Below are 25,082 nucleotides of genomic sequence, written 5' to 3'. Positions count from 1 at the left end.
TATTAACTATAGGAATTGCCAGTAAGAAATTGCTATCCACTTTCAAGTTCATTTTTCGTAAAAAATATTTTCTCATACAAAAAAATCTTATGGTAAATTGCACTTATTATTTAGAAAATACTTTACATTTCACAAGGAATTTTATAGCATGACAAACGAATTTTTAACTACCAGTTAAGAAGTTTTTTAAGGAAATTTCCACCGTATTTTGTAGGCCATGAACTAAACGATTGCTACTTAGAATTTGTAAAATTTCCTTTCGAGTAGTTAATTTTCGTTGAAGATACGAAAAATGAACTAAAATTCCGGAAAATTCTTGTAATAAATTATTGTAAAAATCTTCTTAAATTTACGAGACACTTTTTTTCTGTGCACGTAGTTTTTATTGAAAATTGTGTTGGTGTTTGTTAATGAAATACATTTATTTCGAAAAGATTTAGAAACTGAGCACTGAATGTTGTGATGTGGTGAAAACAGAAACACTTTATGTTGATAAAAAAAAAAACGAAAGGACTAACAAACAAATCACCGATTAAAGAACAGTATATTTTTGTCAAACTCATTTACATGAAAAATATGCGACAACATGAGTTGTAATAGGATGATCTATATTTACACTACATCCGGATCACATGTTGGAGATGAAACCATTTTTTTGAATCTATATATTTTATGTTACAGCAATTGCTAAAGGTGAGTACCAAGTTCGAGCTTAGCCGGTAAAATAAAAAAAATCAGTACGAAAAGTATACAATTATACGTCTTCGATGCAAACTTGATGGAGAATAGCCCAAAGCAAGTTTATTTATAAAGTTTATATTCTTTAAAATGGATTATCAAAGAAAAGTAATCGTGAAAAATGGAGATTTTGCCGGCTAAAATCGAACTTAATACCCACCTTACATACAAAATGGTATACTGGCAAATGTAAATTATGTCTAATTTTATAATATTTTTTATTTCAAATGTGTTCTGAGGATAATTTAAAAAATGTCCCATTAGTCCATGGATATGATTCCACTAATGTACCTACTGGATGGATTTTTCATTTTTTTTTTATTGGATATACGACCAAATACTAGAAATTAATAGAAAAAAAGTTGGACGATGCCAACAACACGCGGTGTTCCCAAGCGGTCCGCCATCTAAGTACTAACCGCGCCCGACGCTGCTTAATTTCGGTGATCGGACGAGAACCGATGTACTCAGCGTGGTATGGTCGTTGGCGAAAGAAGACTGACTATTTGACTGCATATCATCAATCGTCGAAATGCATTTGCTTCAAATGCACTTGAATGGCTTAGTAAGAATTTCTTGTTTATTTAATTCAATATTGCGATTGATGTTAGCAACAGTTCGTTAAGGTCATAAATCGATAGTGACTATGTTAGTAGCTATTAGAAACTTTTCCAATTTCTGTTTTTAAATTTCTTAAGGAAATTAAAATTCATTCAATATGAATTATTGGTAGCATTTTCTATGAAAATGTGCATAAATAATTTCGCTTACTACAAAAAGGCAGAAAAGGATAGTAATTTGTTGTTGTTATTTACAACGAATGTATGAGAAATTATTATCAAAATATGTACAAGAAATGAATGACTTTATTGGATATGAAGTAGCGACCAAATGCTAGAAATTAATAGAAAAAAGTTGGACGATGCCAACAACACGCGGTGTTCCCAAGCGGTCCTCCATCTAAGTACTAACCGCGCCCGACGCTGCTTAATTTCGGTGATCGGACGAGAACCGATGTACTCAGCGTGGTATGGTCGTTGGCGAAAGAAGACTGACTATTTGACTACATATCATCAACCGTCGAAATGCATTTGCTTCAAATACACTTGAATGTCTTAGTAAAAATTTCTTGTTTATTCAATTCAATATTGCAATTGATGTTAGAAACAGTTCGTTAAGGTCATAAATCGATAGTGACTATGTTAGTAGCTATTAGAAACTTTTCCAATTTCTTTTTTTTTTTTAATTTCATAAGGAAATTAAAATTCATTCAATATGAATTATTGGTAGCATTTTCTACGAAAATGTGCATAAATAGTTTCGCTTACTACAAAAAGGCAGAAAATGATAGTAATTTGTTGTTGTTATTTACAACGAATGTATGAGAAATTATTATCAAAATATGTACAAGAAATGAATGACTTTATTGGATATGAAGTAGCGAGAAATTAATAGAAAAAAGTTGGACGATGCCAACAACACGCGGTGTTCCCAAATGTCAAACGTATAGATATCGCACAATGACCGCCGGCGTTGCGTTCGAAGCGCTGCTTTAATAAATTGATTATGGAAGCATCGGCGGTTAGGTTAAAAAGTTATCGAAATTCATTTGGGGGATACTCTGAAATTAAATATTTATTTTTTACATTAAATAGAAAACATTAAATTGGTTTCCAAAAAATCTAATTAAAGAAATAATATGCATAAAAAAATATTCTGATTAATAGAATGTTAAAGAAAGTTTACCAATTCATCAAAATGTTTCCAAATTGTTATTCTTAAATTAAATATTTGTTTTTTACATTAAAAATATTAAATTGGTTTCCAAAAATATTTGATTAATGTAATACTAAAATAAGGTATTAAAAACCTGTAATTTTGACAATAAAGAGGTCATTAAAACGTAAATATTCTAGTGAGAAGAAAGTCAATTTTTAAAAGAAAACTTACCACTTCTCTATTAAATTATACGCTGAGGAGAAATATAAAAAATTTCCCGAATCCATCTGGGGTTGCTCTTAACTTAAATATTTTTTTTCAACAAAGAAAAACACGAAACTGGTTAAAAAAATAATAATAATAATTAGCAAATAATAATATACATAAAGAATATTATTTTTTAAAAGAAAACCACATTAAAAAAGAACTCTTACCTATTTATCATTAAACTATACGCTGAGGTGTAACAAACAATTTTCCAAATTCATCTGGAGTTACTCTGAAATTGAATATTTTTTTTTTACATTGAATAATAAAAATTAAATTAGATAAAACAATTTCAATATACTTTCCATTTCAGCATTTTTTCCTAAATATTGAACATTCTTAATAACTTTTTTCTAAGCTACCGATCATCACTTCGCCATCGTACATCTCATCGCTAAAATATTAATAACTTTCATTTCAAAGTTTTAATAAACAAACACCTATATATGTCGCAAAAAAACAAAATATTCCATACCTTTATATTCCCTTTTTACATACTTGCTAAAAAGATGCAACAGCCCACGCCAACTATACAACTGAAGCATGCCAAACAAAACAAAGCAAAACCAAAACATTCCTACAACAACAAAAACACATGTGCCTTCATTGAAAACATCACCTCATCCAGACAAATAAACCATTCGCGAATAATAAACACACACACAGAAACCACTGAAAGAACAAAAACAACCCCACGCTCAGATATACACAACATCCCCATCATTCGCTACCATTTCTCATTATTGCATTGCATGCTCTCACTCTCAAAAAAATTTCAAGTAACATCATCTTTACATTAAACATATTCCACTTTGACGAGAAAGATCTCTGTACTATGCATTAGTTCATCTCATCTGTCCACAATTTACTCTAAAAACAATACTCTTAAATGCATATCAGTATAAGAACGATGAAACGTTTAACTTAAAATTAGCAAAAACTTCATGAAATGATATCTACCCATTTTTGACGAAAATGTCTATAAATTTAATTACATGTGAACTAAAAATATTTCATTGGGTATTTTTTTACCAACAATTATTAACTATAGGAATTGTCAGTAAGAAATGGCTATCCACTTTCAAGTTCATTTTTCGTAAAAAATATTTTCTCATACAAAAAAATCTTATGGTAAATTGCACTTATTATTTAGAAAATACTTTACATTTCACAAGGAATTTTATAGCATGACAAACGAATTTTTAACTACCAGTTAAGAAGTTTTTTAAGGAAATTTCCATCGTATTTTGTAGGCCATGAACTAGGGTTTCCATATGGATAGTTTTCAAAAGAGAACTTTCGCTTTAAAAAAAGAGAACATTTTAACTTAAAAAATTCTTTATTAAATAATTAATAATTTTATTGATGTTAAAATTAAAATAATAATAGTTTCTAATGATAGAAACAACGAAATAAATATATAATAAAACAATAAAAAATAAAAAGAATCACATTTTCTGAAAAAATAAACAGAATAAATTCAAAAATACGCTGTCAAAAATAAAACACACATGTTCCTATGATCTCGCCCACAATTGACGACAACGTATTGGCGTATTTACGTCGTACGTTCAATTACATCTATTTCTAATTTTTACGCAGTACGTCGAAACGTCGCAATTGTGTTCCGGCCTTTAATTTGTCAACAGATTTAACCCAGTAAACAATTAGTGGCGAACAATTGTGGCGAATTCCTACTAAGTAAATAAAATTCCATCAATCTAGGAGTTGTTTTGAAATAGAGTACATAAAGAGCACTGTTGGATATAAAACTACGGCACCAAAAAAAGAGAGTGAACAAAAAGATACGAACACAAAAAGAGAACATGTTCTCTTTAAAAGAGATGTAATGGACAGCCTACCATGAACTAAACGATTGCTACTTAGAATTCGTAAAATTTCCTTTCGAGTAGTTAATTTTCGTTGAAGATACGAAAAATGAACTAAAATTCTGGAAAATTCTTGTAATAAATTATTGTAAAAATCTTCTTAAATTTACGAGACACTTTTTTTTTCTGTGCACGTAGTATTTATTGAAAATTGTGTTGGTGTTTGTTAATGAAATACATTTATTTCGAAAAGATTTAGAAACTGAGCATTGAATGTTGTGATGTGGAGAAAACAGAAACACTTTATGTTGATAAAAATAAACGAAAGGACTAAAAAACAAATAACCGATTAAAGAACAGTATATTTTTGTCAAACTCATTTACATGAAAAATATGCGACAACATGAGTTGTAATAGGATGATCTATATTTACACTACATCCGGATCACAGGTTGGAGATGAAACCATTTTTTTGAATCTATATATTTTATGTTACACACTGAAAAAACAGTGAACCCACCAGGAAGAAAAGTTTCGGTTAATTTTAGAAAATTTTGAATATTTGTAGAAAATTTTAACTAAACAGTATTACAAACGTTGGCATCACGCCAATGTCATAAAAATAAGTAAAGATTTTTCGACAAATTCAAGAAAATTTATTAGACATAACTAAGTTTTTTCACTTGTTAAAGAAAATTTTGTAGTTTGGAAGAAAAACTTGAAGTTAAAAATTGCAAGAATGTCTTTAGTGATATACGAAGTTCATGATGGACGCATTTTTGGTAAAATTTGCAAATTTAAAGAAATTCTGAACTATTTTGTGGAAGGTACGAATTTAGTTAATCATTATGCTTCATTTGAGTTTATTTTTTTCCTCGGTTTTAGTTAATTTAACTAACGTACACAAAAAATTATTAGAGTAAAGGAAACTTTCTCTAAAGCTAATAATTCCATGAACTAAAATAAAGTTAAATTGGCTTTAGTGAAATAGAGAGTTCACTTTTTTTTGAGTGCAGCAATTGCTAAAGGTGAGTACCAAGTTCGAGCTTAGCCGGTAAAATAAAAAAACAGTACGAAAAGTATACAATTATACGACTTCGATGCAAACTTGATGGAGAATAGCCCAAAGCAAGTTTATTTATAAAGTTTATATTCTTTAAAATGGATTATCAAAGAAAAGTAATCGTGAAAAATGGAGATATTGCCGGCTAAAATAGAACTAAATACCCACCTTACATACAAAATGGTATACTGGCAAATGTAAATTATGTCTAATTTTATAATATTTTTTATTTCAAATGTGTTCTGAGGATAATTTAAAAAATGACCCATTAGTCCATGGATATGATTCCACTAATGTACATACTGGATGGATTTTTCATTTTTTTTTATTGGATATACGACCAAATACTAGAAATTAATAGAAAGAAAGTTGGACGATGCCAACAACACGCGGTGTTCCCAAGCGGTCCCCCATCTAAGTACTAACTGCGCCCGACGCTGCTTAATTTCGGTGATCGGACGAGAACCGATGTACTCAACGTGGTATGGTCGTTGGCGAAAGAAGGCTGACTATTTGACTGCATATCATCAACCGTCGAAATGCATTTGCTTCAAATACACTTGAATGCTTAGTAAGAATTTCTTGTTTATTTAATTCAATATTGCCATTGATGTTAGAAACAGTTCGTTAAGGTCATAAATCGATAGTGACTATGTTAGTAGCTATTAGAAACTTTTCCAATTTCTGTTTTTAAATTTCTTAAGGAAATTAAAATTCATTCAATATGATTTATTGGTAGCATTTTCTATGAAAATGTGCATAAATAATTTCGCTTACTACAAAAAGGCAGAAAAGGATAGTAATTTGTTGTTGTTATTATGTACAAGAAATGAATGACTTTATTGGATATGAAGTAGCGACCAAATGCTAGAAATTAATAGAAAAAAGTTGGACGATGCCAACAACACGCGGTGTTCCCAAGCGGTCCTCCATCTAAGTACTAACCGCGCCCGACGCTGCTTAATTTCGGTGATCGGACGAGAACCGATGTACTCAGCGTGGTATGGTCGTTGGCGAAAGAAGACTGACTATTTGACTACATATCATCAACCGTCGAAATGCATTTGCTTCAAATACACTTGAATGTCTTAGTAAAAATTTCTTGTTTATTCAATTCAATATTGCAATTGATGTTAGAAACAGTTCGTTAAGGTCATAAATCGATAGTGACTATGTAGTAGCTATTAGAAACTTTTCCAATTTCTTTTTTTTTTTTAATTTCATAAGGAAATTAAAATTCATTCAATATGAATTATTGGTAGCATTTTCTACGAAAATGTACATAAATAGTTTCGCTTACTACAAAAAGGCAGAAAATGATAGTAATTTGTTGTTGTTATTTACAACGAATGTATGAGAAATTATTATCAAAATATGTACAAGAAATGAATGACTTTATTGGATATGAAGTAGCGAGAAATTAATAGAAAAAAGTTGGACGATGCCAACAACACGCGGTGTTCCCAAATGTCAAACGTATAGATATCGCACAATGACCGCCGGCGTTGCGTTCGAAGCGCTGCTTTAATAAATTGATTATGGAAGCATCGGCGGTTAGGTTAAAAAGTTATCGAAATTCATTTGGGGATACTCTGAAATTAAATATTTATTTTTTACATTGAATAGAAAACATTAAATTGGTTTCCAAAAAATCTAATTAAAGAAATAATATGCATAAAAAAATATTCTGATTAATAGAATGTTAAAGAAAGTTTACCAATTCATCAAAATGTTTCCAAATTGTTATTCTTAAATTAAATATTTGTTTTTTACATTAAAAATATTAAATTGGTTTCCAAAAATATTTGATTAATGTAATACTAAAATAAGGTATTAAAAACCTGTAATTTTGACAATAAAGAGGTCATTAAAACGTAAATATTCTAGTGAGAAGAAAGTCAATTTTTAAAAGAAAACTTACCACTTCTCTATTAAATTATACGCTGAGGAGAAATATAAAAAATTTCCCGAATCCATCTGGGGTTGCTCTTAACTTAAATATTTTTTTACAACAAAGAAAAACACGAAACTGGTTAAAAAAATAATAATAATAATTAGCAAATAATAATATACATAAAGAATATTATTTTGTAAAAGAAAACCACATTAAAAAAGAACTCTTACCTATTTATCATTAAACTATACGCTGAGGTGTAACAAACAATTTTCCAAATTCATCTGGAGTTACTCTGAAATTGAATATTTTTTTTTTTACATTGAATAATAAAAATTAAATTAGATAAAACAATTTCAATATACTTTCCATTTCAGCATTTTTTCCTAAATATTGAACATTCTTAATAACTTTTTTCTAAGCTACCGATCATCACTTCGCCATCGTACATCATCGCTAAAATATTAATAACTTTCATTTCAAAGTTTTAATAAACAAACACCTATATATGTCGCAAAAAAAAACAAAATATTCCATACCTTTATATTCCCTTTTTACATACTTGCTAAAAAGATGCAACAGCCCACGCCAACTATACAACTGAAGCATGCCAAACAAAACAAAGCAAAACCAAAACATTCCTACAACAACAAAAACACATGTGCCTTCATTGAAAACATCACCTCATCCAGACAAATAAACCATTCGCGAATAATAAACACACACACAGAAACCACTGAAAGAACAAAAACAACCCCACGCTCAGATATACACAACATCCCCATCATTCGCTACCATTTCTCATTATTGCATTGCATGCTCTCACTCTCAAAAAAATTTCAAGTAACATCATCTTTACATTAAACATATTCCACTTTGACGAGAAAGATCTCTGTACTATGCATTAGTTCATCTCATCTGTCCACAATTTACTCTAAAAACAATACTCTTAAATGCATATCAGTATAAGAACGATGAAACGTTTAACTTAAAATTAGCAAAAACTTCATGAAATGATATCTACCCATTTTTGACGAAAATGTCTATAAATTTAATTACATGTGAACTAAAAATATTTCATTGGGTATTTTTTTACCAACAATTATTAACTATAGGAATTGTCAGTAAGAAATTGCTATCCACTTTCATGTTCATTTTTCGTAAAAAATATTTTCTCATACAAAAAAATCTTATGGTAAATTGCACTTATTATTTAGAAAATACTTTACATTTCACAAGGAATTTTATAGCATGACAAACGAATTTTTAACTACCAGTTAAGAAGTTTTTTAAGGAAATTTCCATCGTATTTTGTAGGCCATGAACTAAACGTTGTAGGCCATGAACTAAACGATTGCTACTTAGAATTTGTAAAATTTCCTTTCGAGTAGTTAATTTTCGTTGAAGATACGAAAAATGAACTAAAATTCCGGAAAATTCTTGTAATAAATTATTGTAAAAATCTTCTTAAATTTACGAGACACTTTTTTTCTGTGCACGTAGTTTTTATTGAAAATTGTGTTGGTGTTTGTTAATGAAATACATTTATTTCGAAAAGATTTAGAAACTGAGCATTGAATGTTGTGATGTGGTGAAAACAGAAACACTTTATGTTGATAAAAAAAAAACGAAAGGACTAACAAACAAATCACCGATTAAAGAACAGTATATTTTTGTCAAACTCATTTACATGAAAAATATGCGACAACATGAGTTGTAATAGGATGATCTATATTTACACTACATCCGGATCACATGTTGGAGATGAAACCATTTTTTTGAATCTATATATTTTATGTTACAGCAATTGCTAAAGGTGAGTACCAAGTTCGAGCTTAGCCGGTAAAATAAAAAAAATCAGTACGAAAAGTATACAATTATACGTCTTCGATGCAAACTTGATGGAGAATAGCCCAAAGCAAGTTTATTTATAAAGTTTATATTCTTTAAAATGGATTATCAAAGAAAAGTAATCGTGAAAAATGGAGATTTTGCCGGCTAAAATCGAACTTAATACCCACCTTACATACAAAATGGTATACTGGCAAATGTAAATTATGTCTAATTTTATAATATTTTTTATTTCAAATGTGTTCTGAGGATAATTTAAAAAATGTCCCATTAGTCCATGGATATGATTCCACTAATGTACCTACTGGATGGATTTTTCATTTTTTTTTATTGGATATACGACCAAATACTAGAAATTAATAGAAAAAAAGTTGGACGATGCCAACAACACGCGGTGTTCCCAAGCGGTCCCCCATCTAAGTACTAACCGCGCCCGACGCTGCTTAATTTCGGTGATCGGACGAGAACCGATGTACTCAGCGTGGTATGGTCGTTGGCGAAAGAAGACTGACTATTTGACTGCATATCATCAATCGTCGAAATGCATTTGCTTCAAATGCACTTGAATGGCTTAGTAAGAATTTCTTGTTTATTTAATTCAATATTGCGATTGATGTTAGCAACAGTTCGTTAAGGTCATAAATCGATAGTGACTATGTTAGTAGCTATTAGAAACTTTTCCAATTTCTGTTTTTAAATTTCTTAAGGAAATTAAAATTCATTCAATATGAATTATTGGTAGCATTTTCTATGAAAATGTGCATAAATAATTTCGCTTACTACAAAAAGGCAGAAAAGGATAGTAATTTGTTGTTGTTATTTACAACGAATGTATGAGAAATTATTATCAAAATATGTACAAGAAATGAATGACTTTATTGGATATGAAGTAGCGACCAAATGCTAGAAATTAATAGAAAAAAGTTGGACGATGCCAACAACACGCGGTGTTCCCAAGCGGTCCTCCATCTAAGTACTAACCGCGCCCGACGCTGCTTAATTTCGGTGATCGGACGAGAACCGATGTACTCAGCGTGGTATGGTCGTTGGCGAAAGAAGACTGACTATTTGACTACATATCATCAACCGTCGAAATGCATTTGCTTCAAATACACTTGAATGTCTTAGTAAAAATTTCTTGTTTATTCAATTCAATATTGCAATTGATGTTAGAAACAGTTCGTTAAGGTCATAAATCGATAGTGACTATGTTAGTAGCTATTAGAAACTTTTCCAATTTCTTTTTTTTTTTAATTTCATAAGGAAATTAAAATTCATTCAATATGAATTATTGGTAGCATTTTCTACGAAAATGTGCATAAATAGTTTCGCTTACTACAAAAAGGCAGAAAATGATAGTAATTTGTTGTTGTTATTTACAACGAATGTATGAGAAATTATTATCAAAATATGTACAAGAAATGAATGACTTTATTGGATATGAAGTAGCGAGAAATTAATAGAAAAAAGTTGGACGATGCCAACAACACGCGGTGTTCCCAAATGTCAAACGTATAGATATCGCACAATGACCGCCGGCGTTGCGTTCGAAGCGCTGCTTTAATAAATTGATTATGGAAGCATCGGCGGTTAGGTTAAAAAGTTATCGAAATTCATTTGGGGATACTCTGAAATTAAATATTTATTTTTTACATTAAATAGAAAACATTAAATTGGTTTCCAAAAAATCTAATTAAAGAAATAATATGCATAAAAAAATATTCTGATTAATAGAATGTTAAAGAAAGTTTACCAATTCATCAAAATGTTTCCAAATTGTTATTCTTAAATTAAATATTTGTTTTTTACATTAAAAATATTAAATTGGTTTCCAAAAATATTTGATTAATGTAATACTAAAATAAGGTATTAAAAACCTGTAATTTTGACAATAAAGAGGTCATTAAAACATAAATATTCTAGTGAGAAGAAAGTCAATTTTTAAAAGAAAACTTACCACTTCTCTATTAAATTATACGCTGAGGAGAAATATAAAAAATTTCCCGAATCCATCTGGGGTTGCTCTTAACTTAAATATTTTTTTTCAACAAAGAAAAACACGAAACTGGTTAAAAAAATAATAATAATAATTAGCAAATAATAATATACATAAAGAATATTATTTTTTAAAAGAAAACCACATTAAAAAAGAACTCTTACCTATTTATCATTAAACTATACGCTGAGGTGTAACAAACAATTTTCCAAATTCATCTGGAGTTACTCTGAAATTGAATATTTTTTTTTTACATTGAATAATAAAAATTAAATTAGATAAAACAATTTCAATATACTTTCCATTTCAGCATTTTTTCCTAAATATTGAACATTCTTAATAACTTTTTTCTAAGCTACCGATCATCACTTCGCCATCGTACATCTCATCGCTAAAATATTAATAACTTTCATTTCAAAGTTTTAATAAACAAACACCTATATATGTCGCAAAAAAACAAAATATTCCATACCTTTATATTCCCTTTTTACATACTTGCTAAAAAGATGCAACAGCCCACGCCAACTATACAACTGAAGCATGCCAAACAAAACAAAGCAAAACCAAAACATTCCTACAACAACAAAAACACATGTGCCTTCATTGAAAACATCACCTCATCCAGACAAATAAACCATTCGCGAATAATAAACACACACACAGAAACCACTGAAAGAACAAAAACAACCCCACGCTCAGATATACACAACATCCCCATCATTCGCTACCATTTCTCATTATTGCATTGCATGCTCTCACTCTCAAAAAAATTTCAAGTAACATCATCTTTACATTAAACATATTCCACTTTGACGAGAAAGATCTCTGTACTATGCATTAGTTCATCTCATCTGTCCACAATTTACTCTAAAAACAATACTCTTAAATGCATATCAGTATAAGAACGATGAAACGTTTAACTTAAAATTAGCAAAAACTTCATGAAATGATATCTACCCATTTTTGACGAAAATGTCTATAAATTTAATTACATGTGAACTAAAAATATTTCATTGGGTATTTTTTTACCAACAATTATTAACTATAGGAATTGTCAGTAAGAAATGGCTATCCACTTTCAAGTTCATTTTTCGTAAAAAATATTTTCTCATACAAAAAAATCTTATGGTAAATTGCACTTATTATTTAGAAAATACTTTACATTTCACAAGGAATTTTATAGCATGACAAACGAATTTTTAACTACCAGTTAAGAAGTTTTTTAAGGAAATTTCCATCGTATTTTGTAGGCCATGAACTAGGGTTTCCATATGGATAGTTTTCAAAAGAGAACTTTCGCTTTAAAAAAAGAGAACATTTTAACTTAAAAAATTCTTTATTAAATAATTAATAATTTTATTGATGTTAAAATTAAAATAATAATAGTTTCTAATGATAGAAACAACGAAATAAATATATAATAAAACAATAAAAAATAAAAAGAATCACATTTTCTGAAAAAATAAACAGAATAAATTCAAAAATACGCTGTCAAAAATAAAACACACATGTTCCTATGATCTCGCCCACAATTGACGACAACGTATTGGCGTATTTACGTCGTACGTTCAATTACATCTATTTCTAATTTTTACGCAGTACGTCGAAACGTCGCAATTGTGTTCCGGCCTTTAATTTGTCAACAGATTTAACCCAGTAAACAATTAGTGGCGAACAATTGTGGCGAATTCCTACTAAGTAAATAAAATTCCATCAATCTAGGAGTTGTTTTGAAATAGAGTACATAAAGAGCACTGTTGGATATAAAACTACGGCACCAAAAAAAGAGAGTGAACAAAAAGATACGAACACAAAAAGAGAACATGTTCTCTTTAAAAGAGATGTAATGGACAGCCTACCATGAACTAAACGATTGCTACTTAGAATTCGTAAAATTTCCTTTCGAGTAGTTAATTTTCGTTGAAGATACGAAAAATGAACTAAAATTCTGGAAAATTCTTGTAATAAATTATTGTAAAAATCTTCTTAAATTTACGAGACACTTTTTTTTTCTGTGCACGTAGTATTTATTGAAAATTGTGTTGGTGTTTGTTAATGAAATACATTTATTTCGAAAAGATTTAGAAACTGAGCATTGAATGTTGTGATGTGGAGAAAACAGAAACACTTTATGTTGATAAAAATAAACGAAAGGACTAAAAAACAAATAACCGATTAAAGAACAGTATATTTTTGTCAAACTCATTTACATGAAAAATATGCGACAACATGAGTTGTAATAGGATGATCTATATTTACACTACATCCGGATCACAGGTTGGAGATGAAACCATTTTTTTGAATCTATATATTTTATGTTACACACTGAAAAAACAGTGAACCCACCAGGAAGAAAAGTTTCGGTTAATTTTAGAAAATTTTGAATATTTGTAGAAAATTTTAACTAAACAGTATTACAAACGTTGGCATCACGCCAATGTCATAAAAATAAGTAAAGATTTTTCGACAAATTCAAGAAAATTTATTAGACATAACTAAGTTTTTTCACTTGTTAAAGAAAATTTTGTAGTTTGGAAGAAAAACTTGAAGTTAAAAATTGCAAGAATGTCTTTAGTGATATACGAAGTTCATGATGGACGCATTTTTGGTAAAATTTGCAAATTTAAAGAAATTCTGAACTATTTTGTGGAAGGTACGAATTTAGTTAATCATTATGCTTCATTTGAGTTTATTTTTTTCCTCGGTTTTAGTTAATTTAACTAACGTACACAAAAAATTATTAGAGTAAAGGAAACTTTCTCTAAAGCTAATAATTCCATGAACTAAAATAAAGTTAAATTGGCTTTAGTGAAATAGAGAGTTCACTTTTTTTTGAGTGCAGCAATTGCTAAAGGTGAGTACCAAGTTCGAGCTTAGCCGGTAAAATAAAAAAACAGTACGAAAAGTATACAATTATACGACTTCGATGCAAACTTGATGGAGAATAGCCCAAAGCAAGTTTATTTATAAAGTTTATATTCTTTAAAATGGATTATCAAAGAAAAGTAATCGTGAAAAATGGAGATATTGCCGGCTAAAATAGAACTAAATACCCACCTTACATACAAAATGGTATACTGGCAAATGTAAATTATGTCTAATTTTATAATATTTTTTATTTCAAATGTGTTCTGAGGATAATTTAAAAAATGTCCCATTAGTCCATGGATATGATTCCACTAATGTACCTACTGGATGGATTTTTCATTTTTTTTTATTGGATATACGACCAAATACTAGAAATTAATAGAAAGAAAGTTGGACGATGCCAACAACACGCGGTGTTCCCAAGCGGTCCCCCATCTAAGTACTAACTGCGCCCGACGCTGCTTAATTTCGGTGATCGGACGAGAACCGATGTACTCAACGTGGTATGGTCGTTGGCGAAAGAAGGCTGACTATTTGACTGCATATCATCAACCGTCGAAATGCATTTGCTTCAAATACACTTGAATGCTTAGTAAGAATTTCTTGTTTATTTAATTCAATATTGCCATTGATGTTAGCAACAGTTCGTTAAGGTCATAAATCGATAGTGACTATGTTAGTAGCTATTAGAAACTTTTCCAATTTCTGTTTTTAAATTTCTTAAGGAAATTAAAATTCATTCAATATGAATTATTGGTAGCATTTTCTATGAAAATGTGCATAAATAATTTCGCTTACTACAAAAAGGCAGAAAAGGATAGTAATTTGTTGTTGTTATTATGTACAAGAAATGAATGACTTTATTGGATATGAAGTAGCGACCAAATGCTAGAAATTAATAGAAAAAAGTTGGACGATGCCAACAACACGCGGTGTTCCCAAGCGGTCCCCCATCTAAGTACTAACCGCGCCCGACGCTGCTTAATTTCGGTGATCGGACGAGAACCGATGTACTCAGCGTGGTATGGTCGTTGGCGAAAGAAGACTGACTATTTGACTACATATCATCAACCGTCGAAATGCATTTGCTTCAAATACACTTGAATGTCTTAGTAAAAATTTCTTGTTTATTCAATTCAATATTGCAATTGATGTTAGAAACAGTTCGTTAAGGTCATAAATCGATAGTGACTATGTAGTAGCTATTAGAAACTTTTCCAATTTCTTTTTTTTTTTTAATTTCATAAGGAAATTAAAATTCATTCAATATGAATTATTGGTAGCATTTTCTACGAAAATGTACATAAATAGTTTCGCTTACTACAAAAAGGCAGAAAATGATAGTAATTTGTTGTTGTTATTTACAACGAATGTATGAGAAATTATTATCAAAATATGTACAAGAAATGAATGACTTTATTGGATATGAAGTAGCGAGAAATTAATAGAAAAAAGTTGGACGATGCCAACAACACGCGGTGTTCCCAAATGTCAAACGTATAGATATCGCACAATGACCGCCGGCGTTGCGTTCGAAGCGCTGCTTTAATAAATTGATTATGGAAGCATCGGCGGTTAGGTTAAAAAGTTATCGAAATTCATTTGGGGATACTCTGAAATTAAATATTTATTTTTTACATTGAATAGAAAACATTAAATTGGTTTCCAAAAAATCTAATTAAAGAAATAATATGCATAAAAAAATATTCTGATTAATAGAATGTTAAAGAAAGTTTACCAATTCATCAAAATGTTTCCAAATTGTTATTCTTAAATTAAATATTTGTTTTTTACATTAAAAATATTAAATTGGTTTCCAAAAATATTTGATTAATGTAATACTAAAATAAGGTATTAAAAACCTGTAATTTTGACAATAAAGAGGTCATTAAAACGTAAATATTCTAGTGAGAAGAAAGTCAATTTTTAAAAGAAAACTTACCACTTCTCTATTAAATTATACGCTGAGGAGAAATATAAAAAATTTCCCGAATCCATCTGGGGTTGCTCTTAACTTAAATATTTTTTTACAACAAAGAAAAACACGAAACTGGTTAAAAAAATAATAATAATAATTAGCAAATAATAATATACATAAAGAATATTATTTTGTAAAAGAAAACCACATTAAAAAAGAACTCTTACCTATTTATCATTAAACTATACGCTGAGGTGTAACAAACAATTTTCCAAATTCATCTGGAGTTACTCTGAAATTGAATATTTTTTTTTTTACATTGAATAATAAAAATTAAATTAGATAAAACAATTTCAATATACTTTCCATTTCAGCATTTTTTCCTAAATATTGAACATTCTTAATAACTTTTTTCTAAGCTACCGATCATCACTTCGCCATCGTACATCATCGCTAAAATATTAATAACTTTCATTTCAAAGTTTTAATAAACAAACACCTATATATGTCGCAAAAAAAAAACAAAATATTCCATACCTTTATATTCCCTTTTTACATACTTGCTAAAAAGATGCAACAGCCCACGCCAACTATACAACTGAAGCATGCCAAACAAAACAAAGCAAAACCAAAACATTCCTACAACAACAAAAACACATGTGCCTTCATTGAAAACATCACCTCATCCAGACAAATAAACCATTCGCGAATAATAAACACACACACAGAAACCACTGAAAGAACAAAAACAACCCCACGCTCAGATATACACAACATCCCCATCATTCGCTACCATTTCTCATTATTGCATTGCATGCTCTCACTCTCAAAAAAATTTCAAGTAACATCATCTTTACATTAAACATATTCCACTTTGACGAGAAAGATCTCTGTACTATGCATTAGTTCATCTCATCTGTCCACAATTTACTCTAAAAACAATACTCTTAAATGCATATCAGTATAAGAACGATGAAACGTTTAACTTAAAATTAGCAAAAACTTCATGAAATGATATCTACCCATTTTTGACGAAAATGTCTATAAATTTAATTACATGTGAACTAAAAATATTTCATTGGGTATTTTTTTACCAACAATTATTAACTATAGGAATTGTCAGTAAGAAATTGCTATCCACTTTCATGTTCATTTTTCGTAAAAAATATTTTCTCATACAAAAAAATCTTATGGTAAATTGCACTTATTATTTAGAAAATACTTTACATTTCACAAGGAATTTTATAGCATGACAAACGAATTTTTAACTACCAGTTAAGAAGTTTTTTAAGGAAATTTCCATCGTATTTTGTAGGCCATGAACTAAACGTTGTAGGCCATGAACTAAACGATTGCTACTTAGAATTTGTAAAATTTCCTTTCGAGTAGTTAATTTTCGTTGAAGATACGAAAAATGAACTAAAATTCCGGAAAATTCTTGTAATAAATTATTGTAAAAATCTTCTTAAATTTACGAGACACTTTTTTTCTGTGCACGTAGTTTTTATTGAAAATTGTGTTGGTGTTTGTTAATGAAATACATTTATTTCGAAAAGATTTAGAAACTGAGCATTGAATGTTGTGATGTGGTGAAAACAGAAACACTTTATGTTGATAAAAAAAAAACGAAAGGACTAACAAACAAATCACCGATTAAAGAACAGTATATTTTTGTCAAACTCATTTACATGAAAAATATGCGACAACATGAGTTGTAATAGGATGATCTATATTTACACTACATCCGGATCACATGTTGGAGATGAAACCATTTTTTTTAATCTATATATTTTATGTTACAGCAATTGCTAAAGGTGAGTACCAAGTTCGAGCTTAGCCGGTAAAATAAAAAAAAATCAGTACGAAAAGTATACAATTATACGTCTTCGATGCAAACTTGATGGAGAATAGCCCAAAGCAAGTTTATTTATAAAGTTTATATTCTTTAAAATGGATTATCAAAGAAAAGTAATCGTGAAAAATGGAGATTTTGCCGGCTAAAATCGAACTTAATACCCACCTTACATACAAAATGGTATACTGGCAAATGTAAATTATGTCTAATTTTATAATATTTTTTATTTCAAATGTGTTCTGAGGATAATTTAAAAAATGTCCCATTAGTCCATGGATATGATTCCACTAATGTACCTACTGGATGGATTTTTCATTTTTTTTTATTGGATATACGACCAAATACTAGAAATTAATAGAAAAAAAGTTGGACGATGCCAACAACACGCGGTGTTCCCAAGCGGTCCGCCATCTAAGTACTAACCGCGCCCGACGCTGCTTAATTTCGGTGATCGGACGAGAACCGATGTACTCAGCGTGGTATGGTCGTTGGCGAAAGAAAACTGACTATTTGACTGCATATCATCAATCGTCGAAATGCATTTGCTTCAAATGCACTTGAATGGCTTAGTAAGAATTTCTTGTTTATTTAATTCAATATTGCGATTGATGTTAGCAACAGTTCGTTAAGGTCATAAATCGATAGTGACTATGTTAGTAGCTATTGAAACTTTTCCGATTTCTGTTTTTAAATTTCTTAAGGAAATTAAAATTCATTCAATATGAATTATTGGTAGCATTTTCTATGAAAATGTGCATAAATAATTTCGCTTACTACAAAAAGGCAGAAAAGGATAGTAATTTGTTGTTGTTATTATGTACAAGAAATGAATGACTTTATTGGATATGAAGTAGCGACCAAATGCTAGAAATTAATAGAAAAAAGTTGGACGATGCCAACAACACGCGGTGTTCCCAAGCGGTCCTCCATCTAAGTACTAACCGCGCCCGACGCTGCTTAATTTCGGTGATCGGACGAGAACCGATGTACTCAGCGTGGTATGGTCGTTGGCGAAAGAAGACTGACTATTTGACTACATATCATCAACCGTCGAAATGCATTTGCTTCAAATACACTTGAATGTCTTAGTAAAAATTTCTTGTTTATTCAATTCAATATTGCAATTGATGTTAGAAACAGTTCGTTAAGGTCATAAATCGATAGTGACTATGTAGTAGCTATTAGAAACTTTTCCAATTTCTTTTTTTTTTTTTAATTTCATAAGGAAATTAAAATTCATTCAATATGAATTATTGGTAGCATTTTCTACGAAAATGTACATAAATAGTTTCGCTTACTACAAAAAGGCAGAAAATGATAGTAATTTGTTGTTGTTATTTACAACGAATGTATGAGAAATTATTATCAAAATATGTACAAGAAATGAATGACTTTATTGGATATGAAGTAGCGAGAAATTAATAGAAAAAAGTTGGACGATGCCAACAACACGCGGTGTTCCCAAATGTCAAACGTATAGATATCGCACAATGACCGCCGGCGTTGCGTTCGAAGCGCTGCTTTAATAAATTGATTATGGAAGCATCGGCGGTTAGGTTAAAAAGTTATCGAAATTCATTTGGGGATACTCTGAAATTAAATATTTATTTTTTACATTGAATAGAAAACATTAAATTGGTTTCCAAAAAATCTAATTAAAGAAATAATATGCATAAAAAAATATTCTGATTAATAGAATGTTAAAGAAAGTTTACCAATTCATCAAAATGTTTCCAAATTGTTATTCTTAAATTAAATATTTGTTTTTTACATTAAAAATATTAAATTGGTTTCCAAAAATATTTGATTAATGTAATACTAAAATAAGGTATTAAAAACCTGTAATTTTGACAATAAAGAGGTCATTAAAACGTAAATATTCTAGTGAGAAGAAAGTCAATTTTTAAAAGAAAACTTACCACTTCTCTATTAAATTATACGCTGAGGAGAAATATAAAAAATTTCCCGAATCCATCTGGGGTTGCTCTTAACTTAAATATTTTTTTACAACAAAGAAAAACACGAAACTGGTTAAAAAAATAATAATAATAATTAGCAAATAATAATATACATAAAGAATATTATTTTGTAAAAGAAAACCACATTAAAAAAGAACTCTTACCTATTTATCATTAAACTATACGCTGAGGTGTAACAAACAATTTTCCAAATTCATCTGGAGTTACTCTGAAATTGAATATTTTTTTTTTTTACATTGAATAATAAAAATTAAATTAGATAAAACAATTTCAATATACTTTCCATTTCAGCATTTTTTCCTAAATATTGAACATTCTTAATAACTTTTTTCTAAGCTACCGATCATCACTTCGCCATCGTACATCTCATCGCTAAAATATTAATAACTTTCATTTCAAAGTTTTAATAAACAAACACCTATATATGTCGCAAAAAAAAAACAAAATATTCCATACCTTTATATTCCCTTTTTACATACTTGCTAAAAAGATGCAACAGCCCACGCCAACTATACAACTGAAGCATGCCAAACAAAACAAAGCAAAACCAAAACATTCCTACAACAACAAAAACACATGTGCCTTCATTGAAAACATCACCTCATCCAGACAAATAAACCATTCGCGAATAATAAACACACACACAGAAACCACTGAAAGAACAAAAACAACCCCACGCTCAGATATACACAACATCCCCATCATTCGCTACCATTTCTCATTATTGCATTGCATGCTCTCACTCTCAAAAAAATTTCAAGTAACATCATCTTTACATTAAACATATTCCACTTTGACGAGAAAGATCTCTGTACTATGCATTAGTTCATCTCATCTGTCCACAATTTACTCTAAAAACAATACTCTTAAATGCATATCAGTATAAGAACGATGAAACGTTTAACTTAAAATTAGCAAAAACTTCATGAAATGATATCTACCCATTTTTGACGAAAATGTCTATAAATTTAATTACATGTGAACTAAAAATATTTCATTGGGTATTTTTTTACCAACAATTATTAACTATAGGAATTGTCAGTAAGAAATTGCTATCCACTTTCATGTTCATTTTTCGTAAAAAATATTTTCTCATACAAAAAAATCTTATGGTAAATTGCACTTATTATTTAGAAAATACTTTACATTTCACAAGGAATTTTATAGCATGACAAACGAATTTTTAACTACCAGTTAAGAAGTTTTTTAAGGAAATTTCCATCGTATTTTGTAGGCCATGAACTAAACGTTGTAGGCCATGAACTAAACGATTGCTACTTAGAATTTGTAAAATTTCCTTTCGAGTAGTTAATTTTCGTTGAAGATACGAAAAATGAACTAAAATTCCGGAAAATTCTTGTAATAAATTATTGTAAAAATCTTCTTAAATTTACGAGACACTTTTTTTCTGTGCACGTAGTTTTTATTGAAAATTGTGTTGGTGTTTGTTAATGAAATACATTTATTTCGAAAAGATTTAGAAACTGAGCATTGAATGTTGTGATGTGGTGAAAACAGAAACACTTTATGTTGATAAAAAAAAAACGAAAGGACTAACAAACAAATCACCGATTAAAGAACAGTATATTTTTGTCAAACTCATTTACATGAAAAATATGCGACAACATGAGTTGTAATAGGATGATCTATATTTACACTACATCCGGATCACATGTTGGAGATGAAACCATTTTTTTGAATCTATATATTTTATGTTACAGCAATTGCTAAAGGTGAGTACCAAGTTCGAGCTTAGCCGGTAAAATAAAAAAAATCAGTACGAAAAGTATACAATTATACGTCTTCGATGCAAACTTGATGGAGAATAGCCCAAAGCAAGTTTATTTATAAAGTTTATATTCTTTAAAATGGATTATCAAAGAAAAGTAATCGTGAAAAATGGAGATTTTGCCGGCTAAAATCGAACTTAATACCCACCTTACATACAAAATGGTATACTGGCAAATGTAAATTATGTCTAATTTTATAATATTTTTTATTTCAAATGTGTTCTGAGGATAATTTAAAAAATGTCCCATTAGTCCATGGATATGATTCCACTAATGTACCTACTGGATGGATTTTTCATTTTTTTTTATTGGATATACGACCAAATACTAGAAATTAATAGAAAAAAAGTTGGATGATGCCAACAACACGCGGTGTTCCCAAGCGGTCCCCCATCTAAGTACTAACCGCGCCCGACGCTGCTTAATTTCGGTGATCGGACGAGAACCGATGTACTCAGCGTGGTATGGTCGTTGGCGAAAGAAGACTGACTATTTGACTGCATATCAAATGCATTTGCTTCAAATGCACTTGAATGGCTTAGTAAGAATTTCTTGTTTATTCAATTCAATATTGCAATTGATGTTAGAAACAGTTCGTTAAGGTCATAAATCGATAGTGACTATGTTAGTAGCTATTAGAAACTTTTCGAATTTCTTTTTTTTTTTTTTAATTTCATAAGGAAATTAAAATTCATTCAATATGAATTATTGGTAGCATTTTCTACGAAAATGTGCATAAATAGTTTCGCTTACTACAAAAAGGCAGAAAATGATAGTAATTTGTTGTTGTTATTTACAACGAATGTATGAGAAATTATTATCAAAATATGTACAAGAAATGAATGACTTTATTGGATATGAAGTAGTGAGAAATTAATAGAAAAAAGTTGGACGATGCCAACAACACGCGGTGTTCCCAAATGTCAAACGTATAGATATCGCACAATGACCGCCGGCGTTGCGTTCGAAGCGCTGCTTTAATAAATTGATTATGGAAGCATCGGCGGTTAGGTTAAAAAGTTATCGAAATTCATTTGGGGATACTCTGAAATTAAATATTTATTTTTTACATTGAATAGAAAACATTAAATTGGTTTCCAAAAAATCTAATTAAAGAAATAATATGCATAAAAAAATATTCTGATTAATAGAATGTTAAAGAAAGTTTACCAATTCATCAAAATGTTTCCAAATTGTTATTCTTAAATTAAATATTTGTTTTTTACATTAAAAATATTAAATTGGTTTCCAAAAATATTTGATTAATGTAATACTAAAATAAGGTATTAAAAACCTGTAATTTTGACAATAAAGAGGTCATTAAAACGTAAATATTCTAGTGAGAAGAAAGTCAATTTTTAAAAGAAAACTTACCACTTCTCTATTAAATTATACGCTGAGGAGAAATATAAAAAATTTCCCGAATCCATCTGGGGTTGCTCTTAACTTAAATATTTTTTTACAACAAAGAAAAACACGAAACTGGTTAAAAAAATAATAATAATAATTAGCAAATAATAATATACATAAAGAATATTATTTTGTAAAAGAAAACCACATTAAAAAAGAACTCTTAACTATTTATCATTAAACTATACGCTGAGGTGTAACAAACAATTTTCCAAATTCATCTGGAGTTACTCTGAAATTGAATATTTTTTTTTTTACATTGAATAATAAAAATTAAATTAGATAAAACAATTTCAATATACTTTCCATTTCAGCATTTTTTCCTAAATATTGAACATTCTTAATAACTTTTTTCTAAGCTACCGATCATCACTTCGCCATCGTACATCTCATCGCTAAAATATTAATAACTTTCATTTCAAAGTTTTAATAAACAAACACCTATATATGTCGCAAAAAAAAACAAAATATTCCATACCTTTATATTCCCTTTTTACATACTTGCTAAAAAGATGCAACAGCCCACGCCAACTATACAACTGAAGCATGCCAAACAAAACAAAGCAAAACCAAAACATTCCTACAACAACAAAAACACATGTGCCTTCATTGAAAACATCACCTCATCCAGACAAATAAACCATTCGCGAATAATAAACACACACACAGAAACCACTGAAAGAACAAAAACAACCCCACGCTCAGATATACACAACATCCCCATCATTCGCTACCATTTCTCATTATTGCATTGCATGCTCTCACTCTCAAAAAAATTTCAAGTAACATCATCTTTACATTAAACATATTCCACTTTGACGAGAAAGATCTCTGTACTATGCATTAGTTCATCTCATCTGTCCACAATTTACTCTAAAAACAATACTCTTAAATGCATATCAGTATAAGAACGATGAAACGTTTAACTTAAAATTAGCAAAAACTTCATGAAATGATATCTACCCATTTTTGACGAAAATGTCTATAAATTTAATTACATGTGAACTAAAAATATTTCATTGGGTATTTTTTTACCAACAATTATTAACTATAGGAATTGTCAGTAAGAAATGGCTATCCACTTTCAAGTTCATTTTTCGTAAAAAATATTTTCTCATACAAAAAAATCTTATGGTAAATTGCACTTATTATTTAGAAAATACTTTACATTTCATAAGGAATTTTATAGCATGACAAACGAATTTTTAACTACCAGTTAAGAAGTTTTTTAAGGAAATTTCCATCGTATTTTGTAGGCCATGAACTAGGGTTTCCATATGGATAGTTTTCAAAAGAGAACTTTCGCTTTAAAAAAAGAGAACATTTTAACTTAAAAAATTCTTTATTAAATAATTAATAATTTTATTGATGTTAAAATTAAAATAATAATAGTTTCTAATGATAGAAACAACGAAATAAATATATAATAAAACAATAAAAAATAAAAAGAATCACATTTTCTGAAAAAATAAACAGAATAAATTCAAAAATACGCTGTCAAAAATAAAACACACATGTTCCTATGATCTCGCCCACAATTGACGACAACGTATTGGCGTATTTACGTCGTACGTTCAATTACATCTATTTCTAATTTTTACGCAGTACGTCGAAACGTCGCAATTGTGTTCCGGCCTTTAATTTGTCAACAGATTTAACCCAGTAAACAATTAGTGGCGAACAATTGTGGCGAATTCCTACTAAGTAAATAAAATTCCATCAATCTAGGAGTTGTTTTGAAATAGAGTACATAAAGAGCACTGTTGGATATAAAACTACGGCACCAAAAAAAGAGAGTGAACAAAAAGATACGAACACAAAAAGAGAACATGTTCTCTTTAAAAGAGATGTAATGGACAGCCTACCATGAACTAAACGATTGCTACTTAGAATTTGTAAAATTTC

The 25,082-nt window shown here is 29.4% G+C and overlaps 9 non-coding genes and 2 pseudogenes across 9 annotated transcripts; all 11 read right to left on the bottom strand.

The window, feature by feature from the left end:
• Window positions 1-1,108: 1,108 nt before the first annotated feature.
• LOC142222708 (5S ribosomal RNA) lies at window positions 1,109-1,227 on the bottom strand. Its single transcript, XR_012718376.1, has one exon. It is a non-coding gene; the product is annotated as a 5S ribosomal RNA (ribosomal RNA).
• A 434-nt stretch (window positions 1,228-1,661) lies between these two features.
• On the bottom strand, window positions 1,662-1,780 carry LOC142222677 (5S ribosomal RNA). The gene has a single exon (XR_012718346.1). It is a non-coding gene; the product is annotated as a 5S ribosomal RNA (ribosomal RNA).
• A 4,213-nt stretch (window positions 1,781-5,993) lies between these two features.
• On the bottom strand, window positions 5,994-6,112 carry LOC142222734 (5S ribosomal RNA; annotated as a pseudogene).
• A 400-nt stretch (window positions 6,113-6,512) lies between these two features.
• On the bottom strand, window positions 6,513-6,631 carry LOC142222676 (5S ribosomal RNA). The gene has a single exon (XR_012718345.1). It is a non-coding gene; the product is annotated as a 5S ribosomal RNA (ribosomal RNA).
• Window positions 6,632-9,740: 3,109 nt separating this feature from the next.
• On the bottom strand, window positions 9,741-9,859 carry LOC142222863 (5S ribosomal RNA). Its single transcript, XR_012718456.1, has one exon. It is a non-coding gene; the product is annotated as a 5S ribosomal RNA (ribosomal RNA).
• A 434-nt stretch (window positions 9,860-10,293) lies between these two features.
• On the bottom strand, window positions 10,294-10,412 carry LOC142222674 (5S ribosomal RNA). The gene has a single exon (XR_012718343.1). It is a non-coding gene; the product is annotated as a 5S ribosomal RNA (ribosomal RNA).
• Window positions 10,413-14,623: 4,211 nt separating this feature from the next.
• LOC142222732 (5S ribosomal RNA) lies at window positions 14,624-14,742 on the bottom strand (annotated as a pseudogene).
• A 400-nt stretch (window positions 14,743-15,142) lies between these two features.
• Window positions 15,143-15,261, bottom strand: LOC142222862 (5S ribosomal RNA). The gene has a single exon (XR_012718455.1). It is a non-coding gene; the product is annotated as a 5S ribosomal RNA (ribosomal RNA).
• Window positions 15,262-18,372: 3,111 nt separating this feature from the next.
• LOC142222707 (5S ribosomal RNA) lies at window positions 18,373-18,491 on the bottom strand. Its single transcript, XR_012718375.1, has one exon. It is a non-coding gene; the product is annotated as a 5S ribosomal RNA (ribosomal RNA).
• A 400-nt stretch (window positions 18,492-18,891) lies between these two features.
• LOC142222672 (5S ribosomal RNA) lies at window positions 18,892-19,010 on the bottom strand. Its single transcript, XR_012718342.1, has one exon. It is a non-coding gene; the product is annotated as a 5S ribosomal RNA (ribosomal RNA).
• Window positions 19,011-22,124: 3,114 nt separating this feature from the next.
• LOC142222861 (5S ribosomal RNA) lies at window positions 22,125-22,243 on the bottom strand. Its single transcript, XR_012718454.1, has one exon. It is a non-coding gene; the product is annotated as a 5S ribosomal RNA (ribosomal RNA).
• Window positions 22,244-25,082: the final 2,839 nt, after the last annotated feature.

This window comes from Haematobia irritans, chromosome 1 (genome assembly GCF_050003625.1).
Source record: "Haematobia irritans isolate KBUSLIRL chromosome 1, ASM5000362v1, whole genome shotgun sequence".
Taxonomy (NCBI): Eukaryota; Metazoa; Arthropoda; class Insecta; order Diptera; family Muscidae; genus Haematobia; species Haematobia irritans.
Note: the sequence above shows the minus strand (reverse complement) of the source record. Positions and strands in the feature narration are given on the sequence as shown.